The 15,912-nt window shown below is 34.9% G+C and overlaps 1 long non-coding RNA gene across 1 annotated transcript; it reads right to left on the reverse strand.

Moving 5' to 3' along the window:
* Window positions 1–739: 739 nt before the first annotated feature.
* LOC104084787 (uncharacterized) lies at window positions 740–2,442 on the reverse strand. The gene is made up of 2 exons (XR_683681.4): window positions 2,074–2,442; window positions 740–1,160 (listed from the first exon to the last, which is right to left on the reverse strand). It is a non-coding gene; the product is annotated as an uncharacterized lncRNA (long non-coding RNA).
* Window positions 2,443–15,912: the final 13,470 nt, after the last annotated feature.

A 15,912-nucleotide genomic window follows, 5' to 3' on the forward strand; every position in this document is an offset into this window, starting at 1 on the left:
GGTATTCCTTTCCGATCATAAAAATACCGTCCACACGTAAATGGTCGCGTTTTGATCGGTTTTTGGCCATTACTGACCAACGTTGGTCGATTTTTTTGGTCGGTTTTTACCGAATTTCTAGTAGTGATTTGACTACAGTGAATCATTGTTTTAGATTATCTTATGTTAGTACGTAACGTAGACGAAACTATGACCAAAATTATTAGCATTTCTCAATGTAGTTTACTTGACAGGAAGATATCCCTACTAGTATACATATTAGAGTTCTAGCTAGTACATCCATTATATGATGCCCACAAGTGTCTTATGGCAATGCAAACATTACTCTCACTACTCCCTTCATTATATTTTGCTATGTTGCTCCTAAGATTACACGTCTAAGATACAAATAGTAAATCGAGATACCCCTTCTATGACAAATTTGAACCTTCCATCAATTTTTGTGCCATTAGTAAGTCTAGTCTTTCCGGCAATTGCAATGGCTTCTTTATTTCTTCATGTTTAAAAAAATAAAATTATTTAGATTCGCCGGAACTCAGAACCCTTGCTTACAAGTTGAATCTTAATTAATCTCACAAGTAAGACCCACTTATATACCCTTGTTGTCATAATTATGCACCACTTATATACTAGAGGGGGTGAATAATATATCGATCGATCAAAATTTTCTATCATAATTTTACGTTTTTCTCATAATGTGGTTCTTAAACTGGTTCCTGTAATTCCTGCAACAAATAAATGCAAAAAGAAGATATAAATTTTACATTAAAAAATCTCCTTGCTCAAGGGAGTAAAATCACAACCCAACTCTAGGATTTTTCTCACAAATTTCACTAACAACAACGAGCAGTTTCAAGTTATAAAATACATTTATAACCTAATAGACTAAATCTAGTCACTCAACACCCTGCAATCAAACTGATTGTAGCTACTTACTCCAAACTAATTTCTCAGTCTAGAACAAAGATTGTCACTCAAGAGTTCTTACAAATAGCTTCTAATATAAGCAGAGAAAACCCCTATTACAAAATCAAGACAAACGAACTAAACTTGAATCAATGATCTCTCGAACTGTGTTCTTTAATTTATTTTGCTCTTGGTTCTCGAAAGTTGCTGCTCACAAGAAGGATGTCTCAGTTGTGTGTGTAGGTGCACAACCTCTGCAAAAATAAACTCGTACTATATATATAAATACATAATAGACGGCTATGAATAGAAGAGTGTTCACCAAGTTGCACCAAATCTCCTAACCCCAGCAAATAAAAGAAGTAAAAATATTTTCCTTCGATCTTCCAAAAACGTAAAATATACTTTCATAAGTACTTCCACAAATCTTGGCCTAAACTCAACTTATAAAGCTCTGCCAAGATTTTCTGATGTTATCATGTGGTTGCCAAGCATAGTATAAATAGATCCTTGTCGGACGCAAAAGTGAATCCCCTTCTCGCTAGGACTCTTAGTTGTATAGGAACTACCAATAGACCCAAGGTCTGAGATTCAGCAGGTGACATATTTATTGATCATTAAAACTAGATTTCTAATAAATTTTTCCTTTTAAAGATGATAAAGTAATGACACGAAACACCCCTTCAGCATATCAAAATCTGCAATTCATTTGCATTCACTTTCATGCACACTTTCACCTTTTGGCATCATTGAAAAGATGAAATAAGGTTAATTGTCAGTTCATATTTGGCCTTGTTCAGTCCTCTTGAATTATTTTATTTCGTTCAACTTGGTTGTATAAGTTTTTCTTGATCAATTTTAATTTATTTTCAAGGGACTCTTAAATATTATGGATCTCACCTTTTTCCTTTAAATGGTGCTTCTTTTAAATTGTCATTTTCAAATTTGAATGCTTCAATTTCATATTTTAAATAAAAGCATGTTTCTTAAGATTTTGTTTTTCCCTTTTTAGTTCAGACGTGCTGAACTCAATTTTGTGGCGTACAAACTTAACAGTTGAAAAATTATTGAATAATTTTTCTTTGTTAGCACTCAATCTTTCAATCTGATTAATTAAAGAGAGCACCATGGCAGATAATCGTTTCTTAGAAAAAAGATGAAGATTACCTTTAACACTAGGGATATTTATCTCCTTGTTTCCAGCTTCATATTCAAAGTAACTCATGGCCATCGTGGACACAACATCTTTAGTATTAATCTTTTCAGAATCCGTATTTATCAAGACCATTAGTGACATGTCTGAGTGAGTTTCTTCATGCATTGCGAGCAGTCTTTCTTGGATGTCATTAGCAGGATTGCATATAGAAATCCTATTTATCTCTCCAAGACTAAGAAAATTACAACTTAGCCTCAATATTTTTCTCCAACATCATCTTGTCATCAGCATTTAATTCCTCTTCCACTTTGGCAACTTTCTTTTCTTTGTTATCAATCTTTTCTTGCATAAAAGGTCCCTGAGTCACAATCATCCATTGGACAGAGCATACTTAGACAGTACCTTGGCTCTGATACCAATTGTTGCGGAAGCCAAATGTATATAGTGTGAATGAGTCACAACTACTATACCAAAAATTATGACAACCACTAAATAATAAACAAGACAATAAGACAACAATAAAAGAACACCAGAATTTACGAGGTTCGGCCAATTTTGCCTACTTCCTCGGACACAATCAATATTTTATTCCACTCCAAAATTACAAGTGAAATAATACTAAAGAGAGAAGATACAAATGCCTTAAGAAGATAAAAAAAGGCAAATGAGAGGTATGTTTAAATCCTAAACATTAGGCCTCCTTTTATAGGGTGAAATTCCCATTCAAAATTGTCATCCACCGATGTGAAACTTTTGACAATTTCAACAAATCTCCACCTTGGCAAAATTCCACATCTTCAATTTTCTCTCAATAACAAATTTTGGTTGTGTCTTCATCTTCAATCTTTAGTGTTCAACAATGTTGATCAAATCCAAACAATGTTGAAACTTGACCGCAGTCACCACTTTTGTCAGCATATCAGCAGGGTTCTCCGTAGTATGAATTTTCTTCACCGTGACTCCACCTTCTTCTATGATTTCTCGTACAAAATGATACCGAACATCAATGTGCTTCGTCCTTGCATGATAAACTTGGTTCTTCGCTAATTGAATAGCACTTTGACTATCACAAAAAATTATAATATTTTTTTGTTCAATACCAAGCTCCTTTAGCAACCCCTGAAGCCAAATTGCCTCCTTCACAGCCTCTGTAATAGCCATGTACTCTGCCTCTGTTGTAGACAAAGCAACTGTTGACTGCAAAGTAGACTTCCAACTAACTGGTGCCTTTGCAAAAGTAAACACATAACCAGTAGTTGACCTTCGTTTGTCCAGATCACCCGCAAAATCTGAGTCACAATATCCAACTACAGACCGATTGCCTTCCTGCTCAAAAACTAACCCAACATCTACAGTACTATGAATATACCGTAGAATCCATTTCACAGCTTGCCAATGCTCCTTTCCTGGATTATGCATATATCTGCTAATAACTCCAACGGCTTGTGAAATGTCAGGTCTCGTACAAACCATTGCATACATCAAGCTACCAACAGCATTTGCGTATGGTACCCTTGACATATACTCATGTTCAGTTTCATCCTTTGGCGACATAGTAGTACTTAGCTTAAAATGGGGAGCAAGTGGCGTACTAATTGGCTTAGTCTTCTTATCTATGCCAAAACGCTGTAGTACTCTCTTCAAATATTCTTTCTGAGATAAACAGAGTTTCTTTGAACGTCTATCTCTTATTATCTCCATGCCAAGAATTTTCTTTGCCTCTCCCAGATCCTTCATCTCGAACTCCTCCTTCAGTTGAATCTTCAACTTATCAATTTCTTCCGAGTTCTTGGAAGTTATCAATATATCATCAACATATAGGAGAAGATATACAAAGGAACCATCATTAAGTTTGCGCAAATACACACAATGATCGTATTTGCTTCTCTTGTACCCTTGCCGTAACATAAACTTGTCAAATCGCTTGTACCATTGTCTAGAAGATTGTTTCAATCCGTACAATAATTTTTCAAGTTTGCATACCATATTTTCTTTTCCAGCAACTTTGAATCCTTCTGGCTGATTCAGGTAGATTTTCTCCTCCAAGTTTCCATGTAAAAATGCAGTTTTTACATCCATCTGAACTAGTTCCAAATCCAACTGTGCTACCAAAGCCAACATAATTCTAATGGAGGAATATTTTACAACTGGAGAAAATACTTCATTGTAATCAATTCCCTCCTTCTGAGCATATCCTTTGGCCACCAATCTCGCTTTGTAGCGAACATCTTCTTGGTTAGGAAATCCTTCTTTCTTTACAAATACCCATTTACACCCAATTGTTTTCTTTCCCTTCGGGAGATTGGCTAATTTCCATATATGATTCTGATGAAGGGACTGCATTTCTTCATTCATGGCAATCCTCCACTTATCTTCTTTTAAACTTTGGATTGCGTCTTTATAGTGGTAGGAATACCATCAGCTACAATTGAGGTTGCGCAAGCAACCGTCTCTATGAGACGAACAGGTTTCGTTATTGTCCTTTTTGGCCTACTGGTTACTATTGATTCAAGTTATTGTCGAGGTTCCTGAGTTGGAATCTCCCTCTCTACTGGCTCTTCTTCAATCTTCATGAGTTTCCTCCTCTGCTTCTTGTGTAGGAAAAATAAATTTTCCCTCAAACTCCACCTGCTTTGATGCACCACCAGTTTGTTTGACATCTTCAACTGTCACCTTATCTGTTATGGCAGATTCATCAAAGGTAATATCTCTGCTGAATATAATATTCCTTATCTCTGGACACCATAAGCGGTATCCTTTGACTCCAGAAGTAATCCCCATAAATATAGCCTTCTTTGCTCTCGGATCCAATTTTGACTCTTTCACATGATAGTATGCAATTGAGCCAAACACGTGCAAAGAGTCATAATCTATAGCAGGTTTTCCATACCATTTTTCAAATGGTGTCTTGCCATCAATAGTAGAAGATGGTAGACGATTAATGAGGTGGCATGCATGTATAATTGCCTCAGCCCAAAATTCTTTGCCCAAGCCAGCATTGGATAACATACACTGTACCTTCTCCAGTAAAGTCCGGTTCATACGTTCTGCCACTCCATTCTGTTGTGGTGTATGTCTGACAGTGAAGTGTCGGACGATGCCATCATTTTCACAGACCTTATTGAAATGATCATTTTTGTATTCACCTCCATTGTCTGTGCGAATACACTTGATCCTCCTGCCTGTTTGATTCTCCACCATCGTCTTCCATTTGAGAAAAATTTCCAACACTTCATCTTTCCTCTTCATTGTATACACTCACACTCTTCGGGAAAAATCATCAACAAAGGTTACAAAATAGTGCTTCCCACCCAATGAAGGTGTTTTGGAAGAACCCCAAACATCAGAGTGTACATAATCCAAAATGCCTTTAGTATTATGGATCATTGTACCAAATTTAACCCTTGTCTGTTTCCCTTTGACACAATGCTCACAAAACTTCAAGTTGCAAGTCTTTATGCCTTTTAACAATCCTTGATCAGATAAAGCTTTCAAAGATTTCCCTCCAGCATGTCCCAAGCGCATGTGCCATAGCCTGGTTGCTTCTGCCTCTTTGTCATCACTGGATGTCACTGTTGTTGTCCCAATAACTGTACTACCATGATAGCGGTACATGTTACTGTTCTTCCGATTGGCCTTTATTACCACTAGTGCACCGGAGTATATTCTCATCATTCCATTTTCTGCAATGATTTTGAACCTTTTTGATTCTAGGGCTCCCACAGAGATGAGATTCTTCTTCAAACCCGGTACATATCGAACATCTGTTAATGTTCTGATCATTCTATCATGGCTCCTTAATCTTATTGAACCAATTCCATATGAGGTAAGAGGGCTGTTATCTGCTGTGTGGATGATTCCATATTCTCCTTCTTGAAAATTTACGAACCAGTCCTTGTTGGGACACATATGATAGCTACAAGCCGAGTCCATCAACTATATATCTGATGATGTTGATAACTCTGTTGTAACTAATAAGAAGTCTGAATCATCACAATCAACTACATTTGAATCCATAATGGCCTTTCCATTATTATGTCTGGCCTTATTCTTCAACTTCGGACAGTCTTTCTTCCAGTGCCCCTTTTCTCGACAAAAGGCACATTCATCTTTGCTGGGTCTAGATCTCAACTTGGATCTTCCCTTCTTAGTCCTCGTTTGATTTTAAGGACGACCCCTCACAATTAGTGCTTCTCCTTCTCCGCCCTTTTGTTTTTCTCCCTTTCTTTGTTCATAGCTGTACAAAGCCGAACAAACTTCTCTGAGAGAAATTTTGTCATTTCCATGGAGTAGAGTAGTTTCAAGGTGCTCGTACTCATTAGGAAGTGACCCCAACAACATCAAGGCCAAGTCACCGTCATCAAAAGTTGCATCCGTATTTTGCAAATCTGTGACCAACTTATTGAAACTGGTGATATGTTCATTCATTGTGGTACCAGGAACATAGGTAAAGCGAAACAGTCTCTTCTTCATGTACAATTTATTTTGATTGTTTTTCTTCAAAAATTTATCCTCCAGTGCTTTCCATAATTTACTTGCAGAAGTTTTTTTTGTGTATGGATATTTCTGCTTTCTAGCAAGGTAGGATCGAATGGTACCGCAAGCAACACGATTGATAATTTTTCAATCTTCTTCTCCAATAACATCTGGCTTCTTTTCTTCAATGGCAAGATCTAGCCCTTGTTGAAAAATAACATCTATAACCTCGCCTTGCCACATCCCAAAATATCCTGACCCGTCAAAAGTTTCTACCGCAAATTTCGCATTTGACACAATTCTTGTCATAAGTGAAGATGCCAACGATGACGTATTATTGACACTTGATGTAGATTCTTCTTGTTTATTGTCTTCCATTTTGACACAAATATTATTGTAGCTGATGACACAAATCAAGATTATTTCCTTTATGGTATGGAAGATCAGACTAAGCTGCAACCACAAAGCATACTCAGACAGAACCTTGACTCAGTTACCAAGATAGATCTTTTCTGATGTGGAAGATCAGATTATGCTGCAACCACAGAGCATACTTAGACAGTACCTTGGCTCTGATACCAATTGTTGCGGAAGCCAAATGTATATAGAGTGAATGAGTCACAACTACTATACCAAAAATTATGACAACCACTAAATAATAAACAAGACAATAAGACAACAATAAAAGAATACCAGAATTTACGAGGTTCGACCAATTTCGCCTACTTTCTCGGATACAATTAATATTTTATTCTACTCCAAAATTACAAGTGAAATAATACTAAAGAGAGAAGATACAAATGCCTTAAGAAGATAAAAAAGGCAAATGAGAGGTGTGTTTAAATCCTAAATATTAGGCCTCCTTTTATAGGGTGAAATTTCCATTCAAAATTATCATCCACCAATGTGGGACTTTTGACAATTTCAACACCACCAACCAAAGTATTTTCCAGTGAACGGGGTGGACTATTTATTGGATCTCTCTCTAGCTAGGTTTGTTGGTCATCTTCTGCAGTCATAGAAAACAAGGATAATGGCTCATCTTTCTCTTCATCTTCATCTGGATTGTCATCATTGTCGTCTTCATATATATCCAGGAATGCTTGCTTCATGGCTTCCTCTGCAACCTTTATTTTAGTGAATTGAGTTTTTTTTGTAACTAGAGCCAGAACCACGATCCTTCTTTAGGTCCTTCTTCTGTTTCTTGACATGCTCATTTTCCTATTCAAATTTTTACTGTGGACAATCACTAACTATGTGGTCAAGCTTCCCATATTTATAACAGTCATTGAAGTTTGTCCTTTTTAAGGCCTTTGGCTTGCTAGGAGCCTCTCTTTTTCCAGTTTCTTTGTATTTATCAAAAACCTCTTGAATAGTTTGGCAAATAGACTTATATCAATTTCTTCTCATCTCATATGTTCTCAAATTTCCAACTAGTTCATCCAGGGTGATTGTACTCAATTCCTTTACCTTTTTAAGTGCAGTGACTTTGCTTTCCCATGAGGCAAAAAGTATTCTGAGAATTTCTCTCACCAATTCCTCGAAAGTAAATATCTTCCCAAGTGATCTCAACTTATTTATGATGATTGAGAACAATAACCATATCGTAGATTGGTTCAGAGTCTTTCATGGTGAATAACTTAGAGTTCCTCTAAAGCATCTCAATTTTGGATTCCTTCACTTGAGATGTTTCTTCATGTGTAGTTTGCAAGGTGTGCTAAATTTCCTTTGTATTAGTGCATGCAGAAAGTCAGTTGTACTTACTAGAACCCAAGCCACAAAGAAGTATCTTTTTGGCTTTGGCATTTTTCTCCATGAGTTTGCGATCGATATCATTAAACTCATTTCTTTAGTTGGGAACTTCTCTTCCTCCGGCATCAAGATTTATATGAATGTTTGGTCTGTCTAGAATAATTTTTTATAACTTGTAATCTTCAGTAGTTAAGAAGTTCTCTCATAGCTTCCAACAGCTGAAGTACTTTTCATTAAACAAAGGTGGACGTGTGGTGGATTGACCCTTATCAATCACAAGTGGTGCACTCATCTTGTGAATCTCTCAAAGGTGTTAGCCTTGTAATTGAAGCATGCTTTATTACCAGTTGTTATAATTATGCCTTACTTATACACTAAAAGGCGTTGAATAGCATATCAACCAATTAGAATTTTCTACCATAATTTTACGTTTTTCTCAGAACATGGTTCTTACACTGGTTCTTGTAATTCCTGCAACTAATAAATGTGAAAAATAAAGAAGACAAAGAATTTTACATAGAAAACCTCCTTGCTCAAGGGAGTAAAAAATATGACCCAACTCATGAATCTTTTTCATAACTTTCACTATAAAAAACTAGCAGTTTAAGTTATAAAACTCTTTTATAACCTAAAAGACTAAATCTAGCCACTCAACAGCCAACAATCAAACTTATTATAGCTGCTTACTCTAAACTAATTTCTTAGTCTAGAATAAAAATTGTCACTTGAGACCTCTTACATATATCTTCTAATACAAGCAGAGTAAGATTACAATTCAAAATACCTATTACAAGATCAAGACAAGTGAACTAAACTTGAATCAATATTTGGAATCGTGTTCTTCAATTTATCTTGCTCTTAGTTCTCGCAAAGTTGCTGCTCAATAGAAGGATCTCTCATATGTGTGTGTAGATGCACAACCTCTACAAAAAAATCGTACTATATATATGATTACATAATAGACGGCTAGGAATAGAAGAATATTTACCAAGTTGCACCAAATCTCCTAACCCTAGCTAATAAAAGAAGTAAAAAGATTTTTCTTCGATATTCTAAAAATGTAAATTTACTTTAACAAGTACTTCCTTAAATCTTAGCCTAAACTCAACCCATAAAGCTCTGCCAAGATTTTCTGATGTCATCACGTGGATGCCAGGTCAGCATAGTATAAATAAATCATTATCGGGTGCAAAAGTGAATCCCTTTCTGGCTAGGACTTTGAGTTGTACAGGAATCACCAGTAGACCCAAGGTCTGAGACTCCGCATGTGACATGTTTGTTGATCATCAAAACTAGATTTCCAAACACTTGTTATAGTTATACTATATCTCTCTTGAATCGTATGGCCAACTCCACTCTTTTTTCGTATTATAGATCCTAGTGTTGAGGTTGATCCCATTTCATCGCTAACATGGGAGGCCCTTCATATATATGTGAACCTCGCATCTTTCGTAGGGCATGAATTTAGTTGCTCTAGAGTGCTCCATCAAATCACAAGCAAGATTTTGCAGCGGCGGAATTATCTTTGTCTAAGGAAAATCAATTGGCACCTAGAAAAATTATATTGTATAGATGAGTCAATTTTCTTTTTATATATATGTCTGTATTTTATTTTTGTTGAATCTCCTTAACTTCTTTATATTACTTTTTATCTTTTAAGTCTCCTTCATAAAAATTCTAGCTCTGCCATTTACGTTTAGACGTGAGTTTCTTGCTAAAGTATTGATATTTGTGTGTGTATATAAGGTTATCTATTTTTATATTGGGACCAATAAAAATAACTCATTAGATAATTTGTCAGCTCGACCTAAAACTATACCTGTTAATCGAGCCGGGATGACCCGTTTACAACCCGGGTCAGCCCGGTACTGTAGCGTGAGGGGCGGGCTGGGACGGGTTGGGCGGGAAGCGGGTTTCAAACGAACAGTTTTTTATTACCGGTGCACCGGAACCCGCTAAGCCCGTTAACCCGTTAACGGGCTACAGCCCGGTTCAGCCCGATTTTTAACCTTTTTTTTTTTACTGTTGCCAACGGTCAAATTCAAAATATGATCGTTGGCCAACGGCCCTTTTTTGCAGAAATGACCATTTCGCCCTACCCCTTAAGAAAATAGCCCCCACACCCCTAGTATTTGATAAATTATAATTTTAACCTTTTAAAAATTATAAATAGCCCCCCTTATTCTTCATTTTTCCTCACAATTCACTGTCTTACTACTCTAATTCTCTCTTGATATTATTGATTATTGTTCTTAAATTCTCAATTACTTATTATTTTAAGTTTCATCAAATATTTAGTTTAGCCATTACAAAATTATTAATATCAAATATCAAGTATTCAAGTGAAGTGTGGTATCAACTATCAAGTATCGATCTATCAATTGAAGTTTGGTTTTTGATATCAAATTTAGTGCGGCATCCGGAATTCCGGTACACTCGTTCTATATCTTTCTCTTCTTTAGTGTACATTTATTTTATTATTTACAATTATTAATTTAATTTACATAATGGATATATTTAGAGCAGCCAAAAAAGCGTGCACCAGTAGAGGTGGTAGTAAAAAAACTTTCAAAAGATCAAGAGGTAGTGCTTGTTCTTCTAGTAGCTTTACACATATTTCTGAAAGTTCACGTGAAAATTTAAATGTAGATTATGAGGGACTTCAAGAAAATTATGGTATAGATGATGATTTAGATGATATTCCATTTCTATCACCTGATAATCTTGAAATACCACCAGCTACACCTGGTAATGCTAGTCAAACTTAAAATATTAGGGGTGGAAGTCGTGGTAATACAAGTAGGCCTCCCCTCCCTATTAAGAAGAATCGAAGATTAAGAAGTAAGTATTGGAATTTTTTTGACAGACTAGAAGAAGATAAAAATTATGTAAGATGTAGAATTTGTAAGGATATTTATAAACATGAGATAGGTAAGGGAGGGGGAACGGGTCAACTTCGTAGGTACATGGTAGACAACCACCCTCTTGATTGGGGAGTAGATGAGGAAGATGGGCAACAAAAACTTAACCCGGGTACAAGAGGGTTAATGGGTAAATACGATATTAAGAAAGATTGGGAAGAATTAGCTAAAATGATTATTTTAGGTTGTTTACCTTTTAGTTTTGCTGCTTCACCATATCTTGTTACTTATATTCAAAGAATTTATAACCCTTTGTTTAAAGGTATTCCTAGAAGTACTTGTAGAGCTGATAACTTTAGGCTTTTGGGACAATATCAGACATATATACGTTATTTGTTCGTCAGTCTTTCTTGTAGAATTTCTCTTACTTCTTATATTGGTCGTGATGTAAATGGTAATGATTATTTGACTGTTACATGCCATTGGATAGATGATAATTTTTGTATGCAAAAACGTATTATTGCTTTTAAATATGATGAAGATCAAAGTCATACTGTGCATTTATAAGTAATACCATCCATGAAGTTGTTATATTTTATAATCTTGCAGAAAAAGTTTTGTGTATGTCATTTGATAATGCTTCTAACAATAATATTTCTATTACAATATTAAAATTGCATCTACACCCACCACTTCCTGAAATATTTCATATTAGATGTGCATGTCATATTTATAATTTGATTGTGAAGAGTGGCCTTGAATTATTTAGAGATGATATCACTTTAGTTAGAAGAGTTGTTGGTGTAATTCAAGGAAATAATAGAAGTGCTAGATTAAATGCATTTAAAGAAAAATGTGTACACTATCGACTAAAACCAAGACTCATGCCTGAAGAAATAGTTACTAGGTAAAATTATACTTATTTATTCTTAAAATATTGTTATAAATATAGATGCCTATAACTGAAGTTGCTAATTCTCATTGTACCGATCCTATTCGTTTGTTAACATCTAGAACTTGGGGATGTCATTGAAGATGTTGTAAAGTTTTTACAAAAATTTTATGTGGCTATACTTGAGTTTTCTGGAGCTTATTATCCTACTATTGCAAATGGTTTAGTTCATATTGCTGAAATTTCTCTTTTACTACATAATTTGAAGAAGAAAGAAGGATATACTTCTGTTGTTGAATCTATGCTAGATAAGTTTTAAAAATATTTTTTTACCCAATTCCCCTTATTTACCTAATTGGTGCTATTTTAAACTCTTCTATCAAAATGGTCACTTGTCGCCAATTAATCACTGCTTTATTTTCTTATATGGATATTGGACCAACTGAAACTCCTGATATTGACACTTCTATTTCTGATCTACACAAACATTTAGAAACACTATATAATTATTATGCTAACATTGCTGATGCTTCTTCTACTGTAGATACAAATATTCCTTCAAGTTCAGTTTCAACATCTGGGACTAGTGCTTTGGATGATAGTGATGGTGTTGAAGATTATTTGATTTGATCTACAATAGGGGAACATCAACAAACCAGTAGCAGGAATATTGATGAACTTCAATTCTACTTGCAAAAGTCAGCAGAGTCCCGCACAAAGAAATTTCTACCACTGGGTTGGTGGAGGAGCAACTCAAATCAATTTCTTGTTCTTTCAGCCATAGCTCAAGACGTGCTAAATGTACCGATTTCAACAGTCGCATCAGAGAGCTCATTTAGCCAAACAAGACAGCAACTAGGAGATACCCATCATTCATTGGGTAGCAACGCTTTAGAAATTCTAGTGTGCTTCAGAGATTGGATAAGATCGGAACGACGAAATCAAGGGCACAAGGTAGATGAAGCGGAGAACCAAGAAATTGGAGATATAATGGTTTATGGTTCTGATTCAACCAATGCCGGAAACCAAGAACCTCATGTTGACATGGATGAACTTACAAAAATGATGCAAAACATGTGATGTACTATTTTTTTTTATAATTGTTGTAAACTTTTAATTTGCAAGTTCAAAAATAACAAAATCAAAAAAGAACTTGCAACTTAATTTGAAGTGTTATATATTATTCAATAAAAATATCAAATGAAAGTTTTCGGATCTTTATCCTTATATATTGCCTATTGGTCTTATTAAATAATTTTTTGTAGCCACTTACTTTCAAATTTTAATTTTAAAATTATAAAATTTAAATTTCAAATTTAAAATTTTAAACTTCAAAGTTTAATTCTAAGCCTTAAAAGTTTGCAAACACTTAAGTATCAATAACATTGAATAAGAAAAACAAAATTTACTTAAAAAAAAAATAAAAATCCACGGCCCGCTAACAACCTGCTAACAGCCCGCTAAGTCCGAACCCGGACGGACAAAAAAAACCCCGAAAAAGTACAGCCCGCTAACAATCCGTAACATTAAACGAACGGGCTGATTTTTTTTATGTCCAGCCCGTCCCAGCCCGCCCGTTAAACACCCATACCTAAAACCCAAATTTGCTTTGTTGGTTTCAAAGTCAAGTTTTAAACCGCCACCTAGCAATAGCATCAACATGCGAGTTGCACACTAGAAAGTAGTTATTGAGCCAATGGCAGTGATTGACAGGATAACACACAAGGAAATTATGGTCATTTCTTCTTGATGTAAACAGATTCTGTTTTTCTACTCAACCTAGCCTCCGGTCATTGTAGTATTACTAAATCAGCATAGAATATTATACTTTTCTGTCATATACTATACAAAACCTTTCTTTCCATTAAAACTAATATACAAGTACAAATATGGGAATTGGGACTTGTCTAGTACCCATGAAGAGAATCTAAGCTAGAACCTTTTCACAGACAAGAATATTTTATTAACTCAAGATCAAAGGTCGCTTTCATGATAAGAACCAAGACACATGATTATATTATTAAATATTTGATAAAAAGTCGGCATGATAATTAAGAACTGTTCACTAGGACGTGACTAAATATTCTGGCAGTTGTCATGCTCATGGATCTCTAATATTTGTGAAATTGCTGAGCAATGAAAAACAAATCTATATCTATATATATATAATAAAAGGATAGGTAAAAGCACATTATTAAGATAAGTGACATAATCACAAAAAGCCAACTGACATTATTAAGACAAAATAAACTATTTTTTTAACTAAATTCTTTTTTAAATTTTTAATTGATTGGTTACTCTATTTGAATTAATAAATATAGATATCTTATAATTAGCTATATTAATATATATATATATATATATATATATATATATATATATATATATATATATATATATATATATATAAATAACTACCTCATTTAAATTGGGGAGTAGTGTCAAGTTGGAACTTTAAAGTTATTTTAAAATTAAAAAATAATCTATATATAATAAAAGTAGAGGCAAAAGCAGACAAGTGGCATAACCACAAAAAGCCAAGTGGCATAATTAAGACAAAATAAACTACCTTTTTAACTAAAAATCTTTTTTAAATTTGAATTGATTAGTTAATATATATTATATATATATATATATATATATATATATATATATATATATATATATATATATATATATATATATATCTTATAATTAGCTATATTAAAAAATAAAAATATAAAAAAAATAATTACTCATTCAAATTGGGGAGTAGTTTCAAGTTGGAGCTTTAAAGTCATTTTAAAATTAAAAAACAAAAAAATAAGAAAAAATTAAATTAACTACAATAAAAAAACAAAAATATTAATAATAATAAAAAATTACCTATTCAAGTTGGGGAATTGTAACGACCCGGCCGGTCGTTTCGAGAGTTATAACCCCGTTTTTCCCATTTCGACTTCTTTTTGTGTTATTCGGCTATATTATGTTATATCAGGTTAGTTGGTTCGAGTCCGGAAGGAACTCGGAGTGAAATAAGACACTTAGTCTCATAATTGAAAATTTTAAGTTAGAAAAGTGGACCGGATATGGACCTATGTGTAAACTACCTTAGATTTGAATTTTGATGATTCCAATAGCTCTGTATGGTGATTTTGGGCTTAGGAGCGTGTCCGAAATATTATTTGGAAGTCCGTAGAGGAATTAGGCTTGAAATAAAATTTTATTTTTGAGAAGTTTGACCGGGGGGTTGACTTTATGATATCGGGGTCGGAATCCGATTCTGAAAATTGAAATACCTCTGTTATGTCATTTTTGACTTGTGTGCAAAATTTGAGGTCAATTGGACGTGATTTGATAGGTCCCGGAGTTGTTTGTAGAAATTAGAAATTTCAAAGTTCATTAGGCTTGAATTGGGGTGTAATTCATGGTTTTAGCATTGTTTGAGGTGATTTGAGGATTCGACTAAGTTCGTATGATGTTTTAGGACTTGTTGGTATATTTGGTTGAGGTCCCGAGGGCCTCGGGTGAGTTTCGGATGGTTAACGGATCAAAAATTGAACTAGAACAGCTGCTGCAATTTCCTTCTGTTGGAAATTGCTTCTGCCCAGCAATCGAGCCCAGATGTGAGCTCAGATCGAGCTCAGGGTCGAGGGCCACGATCGAAGCCCATATCGAGCTCAGGGTCGAGGGCCACGATCGAAGCCATGATCGAGCCCAGGCTCGAGGGTCACGGTCGAAGGCCGGGTCGAAGACGTGATCGAAGGCTTAGGATCGAGAACCATGATCGAAGGCCTAGGATCGAGAACCAAGATTGAAGGCCAAGATCGAGGCAGAACCGAGGATGTCTGGGCAGAATTATAAAAATACGGACTTCGTCCCATTTGCTA

This window comes from Nicotiana tomentosiformis, chromosome 8 (genome assembly GCF_000390325.3).
Source record: "Nicotiana tomentosiformis chromosome 8, ASM39032v3, whole genome shotgun sequence".
In the NCBI taxonomy this organism is placed as follows: Eukaryota; Viridiplantae; Streptophyta; class Magnoliopsida; order Solanales; family Solanaceae; genus Nicotiana; species Nicotiana tomentosiformis.